Below are 6,120 nucleotides of genomic sequence, written 5' to 3' on the forward strand. Positions count from 1 at the left end.
CCTATGACCAGGCCGGCAGGGGGTTTAGTGAGGGACGACCAAAAGACTGAACAAGCAGGCTGCATGGGGTGACCAGGCCAGCAGGGGTGGGGGGGCTGTGAGGAGTGACCAGGCTGGCAGGGAGGGGGCAGTTGGGGGCCACCAGGCCAGCAGGGGCAGCAGTTAAGGGTGATCAGGCCGGCATGCAGAGACAGTGAGAGGCAATCAGGCCAGCAGGAGGGGCAGTTAGGGGTGGCCAGGCAGGCAGGTGGTGAGCGATTAGGAGCCAGCGGTCCAGGATTGTGAGATGGATGTCTGACTGCCGGTTTAGGGGGTTAGTGAGGGACGACCAAATGACTGAACAGCAGACTGTGTGGGGTGACCAGGCCAGCAGGGAGGTTAATGAAGGATGATCAAATTACTGAACAAGCAGGCTGCAGGATCTGGCCTAAACTGGCAGTCGGACATCCCCTGGGGGGTCCTGGATTGGAGAGGGTGCAGGCTGAGCTGAGGGGACCCACCCCCCCATGCATGAATTGCGTGCACCAGGCCTCTAGTTAGTTAATCACTCTAAATGTATTAGTACAGTACAAAGAATAAACCCAAACAAAGAATAATGCAAACTATGGAGTTTGGGTTATAATGAGGTATCAACGTTCATTCATTGATTGTAACAAAGATAACACTCTGTCATGTATGATAAAGAGAGTGTCTGTGTGTAGGAAGAGGGTATATGGGAACTTTATATTTTCTGATAAATTTAGCTATAAACCTAAAAGTGATAAAACAGGCTATATGTAAAAATTGTATTTACTTCAACATTTTTTCAAGGTTATATATTCTCACTTCATAATAACTCAAAATATATACCAATTATAGCTAATTGTAAATTTGTTTCTAATATAAAAATTCAAGAGCTAATAACAAAAATCTGTGGTAAATGTCTGCAACAGAATACTACTCAGTCATAAGAAAAGATGAAATACTACCACTTGTGACAACAAGATGGATCTTGAGAATGTCATACTAAGCAACATAAATCAGTTGGAAAAAGTAAAAAATAGTATATGATTACACTCATATGTGGGATAAAAAATTTAAAACGGCAAATGAATAAACAAGACAAACAAACCAACTTACACCATACACAATAATAAACTCAAAATTGATAAAATACTTGAATGGAAGTAACAAAATCATAAAAATCTTAGAAGAAAACATAGGTAGCAAAATCTCAGACATCTCATGCAGCAGAATTTTCACAGATACATTGCCTGTCCAAGATAAATGAAAGAAAAGTAAACAAATGGAACTATAACAAACTAAAAAGCTTCTGCACACTAAAGAAACCAGAATCAAAATGAAAAGAGAGCCCACTGTATGAGAGAACATATTTGCCAATGATGCATCTGGTAAAGGGTTAATTTCCAAAATATATAAAGTACTCATACACTCAACAAAAGCAAGACAAAGAATCCAATTTTAAAATGGGCAGATGATCTAAACAGATACTTCTATAAATAGGATATACAAATGTCCAAGAGAGGAATGAAAAAAAATGCTCAATGTCAATAATCACCAGAGAGATGCAAAAGGAAATGACAATGAGGTGCCACCTCACACCTGTCAGAATGGCTACCACCAATAAATAAGTAAATGACAAGTGCTGGGGAGGATGTGGATAAAAAGGAACCTTAGTACATTGCTGGTAGGAATGCAAACTGGTATAAACTGTATGGAAAACAGTGTGGAGTTTCCTCAAAAAATTAAATATGGAACTGCCATTTGACCCAGTGATTCCACTTCTAAGAATATAGTCTAAGAATCCTGAAAAACCAACCAGAAAGAATATATTCACCCTTATGTTCACAGCAGCTTTATTTATAATAGATAAGATCTGAAAACAGCCCATCAGTAGATGAGCAGATAAAAAAAACCTGTGGTACCTTTATACAATGGAATACTATGCAGCTGTAATAAAGGATCTCTTACCCTTTGAGATAACATGGATGGACATGGAGAATGTTATGCTAAGTGAAATAAGCCAGTCAGAGAAAGATAAATATCACATGATCTCACTCATATGTGGAATTTAATGAACAAAATAAATTGATGAATAAAACAGAACCAGATATATGGAAATATGAAACTGACTGATGTATCTCAGAAGCAAGAGCTGGGTGGGTAGGGCAGGAAAAGATTAACCTAAGAATTTATATGCATATATGCATAACCCATGGGCACAGACAATAGGGTGGTGAGACCTGGGGCTGGGCAGGAACCACATGGAGGGGGCAATGGTGGAAATAAAGGGGGGGGTCATCTGTTATATTCTCAACAATAATGATGAAAAGTAATAAACAAAAATAAAATAATAATATTGACTCAAAAATGGCATTTGAATATGCTAACAGTATGAATAATTTTTTTATTCAACTATTTTTAGATACACTAAATATGTTTTATGTTTGTGTCTATGCCATTTATAGATGCAATGATGTAATGGTTATGTGTTCAAAGATATATTTAAAATGCCTCCCCCCCCAAGACTATATAGCTTGGTATAACATGGGTTATTAATTTAACTTTGAAGCACATATCCCCAATTTTCCTTATCAAACAATAAAATATTAATGAAGTAAAAACAAAATTAAATAGCACTGCACTGAAATAATCAGTTGATTAAGTGAATCAAATGTAATATTCTTAAAACAGATTATAATAAAAACATTTAATATTTGATAAAGGGACCATCTTAAACTGATGAGAGGAAAGATACATTTCAAGAAATGATGTAAAAACTCTTTTTTTTCCAAATAAACTATTTAATTCCAAACTTTCATTATAGAGCAAAATAAAGTCCATGTGTGTTAAGGAATAGGATGTATAAAATTAAACTATAAAAATTTGAAGAAAGTACAGATGACTAAGAATTGCAAAGCAAATATCTACATGTTAGGTGAGCAAGAACTATTAACATTTAAATCTTTGTATATAATTTTGAAATATCAATTTGTTAAAATTGTTTTTATTTTATTTTTAAAAAATATATTTTATTGTTTTTTTACTGAGAGGAAGGGAGAGGGGTAAATATTTAGAAACATCAATAGGAGAGAAACATCGATCAGCTGCCTCCTGCACACCTCCTTCTGGGGATGTGCCCGCAACCAAAGTACATGACCTTGACGACCTGAATCCCTGGGACCCTTCAGTCTGCAGGCCAATGCTCTATCCACTGAGCCAAAGTGGTTAGGGCTTATTTTTATTTTTCATTATTATTTTACTTTTTAAATCCTCACCTGAGAATATGTTTCATTGATTTTAGAGAGAGAAGAAGGGACAGAGAGAAACATCAATGTGAGAGAGAAACATCAATAACTTGCCTCCCATATGCGCCCCAACCAGGGTTTGAACCCGCAACTTAGGTACATGTCATGACCTGGAATCAAACCTGTAACATTTCAGTTTATGGGACGACCCTACAACCAACTGAGCCACATGAGCAAAGGCAAAAATGTTTTTAAAATAAACAATGAGATGCTGGCCAGATGTAAATTGGTGAAGGCATTCCTTGTTGAAAAACAATTTGAAAATATGTTTGAGGAGACCTAAAATTACCTAGACTTAGACCAAGTAATTTTACTTCCAGAAAATTTTTCCTAAAAACAATATCAGAGATGAATACAAGGAGTTATGGGTAAAACATTTATGGTCATATAATTTCCAATGAGTAACCTTCAAAACAACTTATTTATCCAATATTAGAAAAATTATTAAATATATTATGGTACAGCCATATTATAAAATACTGTGTAGTTATTTTAAAAATCATGTTTTGAAGATGTTAGGATTATAGGGCAATATAATCCTTAACAACCATTTGTAGGCTTACCGCCACAGAAGAGCAAAGACCAGGAGGACTTGCTGGACACCAGGAATCAAACCATATAAGGAATTAAAACTGTCTTAAAAACACCTGACTACACATCCTAATTCCATCCGCATCTCAAGCCCACTAACTCAGCCCCAGACCCACTGACGACAAGGGCTTCCCACCAGTGACTGCATATAAGGATGAAACTTTAGCTCCTGGATGCTGCCATCATCCACCCAATATTCCTTTGGCTTGGTGCTGTGCAGCCATCCCTTTTGGATATCCCATCCCCTTTCCTTAAATTCAATTTTTCTTTATCCACTGTCTGAGATGGCTATTTAACCTACCTGCACACCACCCACTTTAACTTTTTATTTTGGTGGTCCATACAGGGATATCCAGGAGGGAAGTCAGGAGGGAAGTCTCCTCCATTCTCTCCCCTACACACACACACACACACACACACACACACACACACACACTCCAGATCCCTAGAGACTTTTTAGTCTCACGGTCCAACACCGACCAAGGCCTTCTGGACTTCTGGACTCCCGAGTGATGGCAGGAGTGCCAGATTGTCAGACCTTCTGATTCCTACTGATGGGTGAGTCACTTCATTTTGGAGAAGAGGGCACTAGGGACTGAGACTCTCCGCTCCCCATGGGGCCACCACTTGTGGACACGGTTCAGACACTTAAAAGCCATGGGGGAGGGGGGATGGCTGCCACTAGAAGACTCCTGTGATAAGATAAACTGGGCTTGGAACAGGCAAGATTGCACTAGGTAGCAAATATCCAAGCAACTGAAGCACACTATGAAAAAGAACACCCTGATAATGATCAACATAATTTGATGAACAAGAACAGATCCAGAGACAAATGTTAGGGAGGGGGGTGGTTAGAGAGCAACCAAAGGACTTGTATGCATGCATATTAGCATAACCAATGGACACAGATACTGAGATACTGGGGTGGTAGGGGCTTGCCCGGGTGGGAATGGCTGGGGGCGGGGTGGTCAATTGGCAAAAAAGGAGACATATGCAAAACTTTAGACAATAAAAAAAAGAATATTTACAACATAAGCTTATTAAAAAGTCAAAAAAAAAGAACACCCAGTAGGATTTTATTTTGGGGACTGTGAGTCTAGGCATTGCCAATTCCAGGGTTTCAGGGACAGATAGCTCACTCACAGGCTGATCGTGTCACCTTAGGGTTTCACTGGGAATCCCAGTGCTGGTTCCACCAAACCAGCAGTTTACTAGGAAATAAGTACCGAGGATGCTCCTATTTATCCCTAGCCTCCAGGGGACCTCGGTCCCCCAAACTGAACCTTTTTAGTGGGGGATGTTCCTTAGAATAAGTCTCAGCACATGGAGGAGGCAGCAACCAGGTCTGATGATGTCCTTCCTTTCTCCCTCTCACAAGGTTCCTGACGCTCCCTCCCACAATCACCAATATCATATTAATGCCAAGAGCAATTCAATCTCTACCCCTCCCAAGGACTCACCTCAGGCCTGCCTTTTAAAGAATCTTAAGACCCTTGATTTATGAGACAAAATTAGACCCAAATGCCTAATTTTCTATTGCAATACAGCATGGCCACAATATAAATTAGACAATCAGGTCTGGCTCCAGAATGGCACTCTTAATTATAACACCGTTCTCCAATTGGGTTTATACTGCCACCGCCTAGACAAATAGTCTGAGATTTTCTATGTTTAGGTCTTCTTGGAGCTCCACCATCACCCTGAACTCTGCTCCACCTGTGGCATCCTTTATGCCTCCACCTCAAAGCCCCTAAAACCATGAGAGACCCTTGATTTTGCCATCTTCTCCCCACCTTCCCAAAGAACAAGCTGCCACTGTTTAACCCTTTCTTTATTACAAAACTGCAAACACTTACTTAACAGCCCAGCTATTATCAGAAGCTGAACTCATTATTAATAACCCAAATCTTAACTTATCTCAAAGGAAAGAATATGGCAATTTTAAATCCAAGCAGCTGGAAGCCTGGGAGCTGCAGTCCTAGAACAGGCAGCTCCTCCCCCTTCCTTTTCTCTAGCCTCATATGTCTATACATAATTTTCCGAAGTCTTTGGTAACTTAAAAGCTTTGGAGAATTGCTGGGTTAAATGATAAGCATCTAGATATTTTAAAATAACATGAAATACTGAAACATTGATTGCTAGACAAGTTTTAAGTTCGCTTGTTTTTAGCTTTTATTACAGAAAGTCTGCAAAGTGGATTTAAAACTGTTGATATAATGTC

The sequence above is a fragment of the Myotis brandtii genome, unplaced genomic scaffold, assembly GCF_000412655.1.
Source record: "Myotis brandtii unplaced genomic scaffold, ASM41265v1 scaffold81, whole genome shotgun sequence".
NCBI lineage: Eukaryota > Metazoa > Chordata > Mammalia > Chiroptera > Vespertilionidae > Myotis > Myotis brandtii.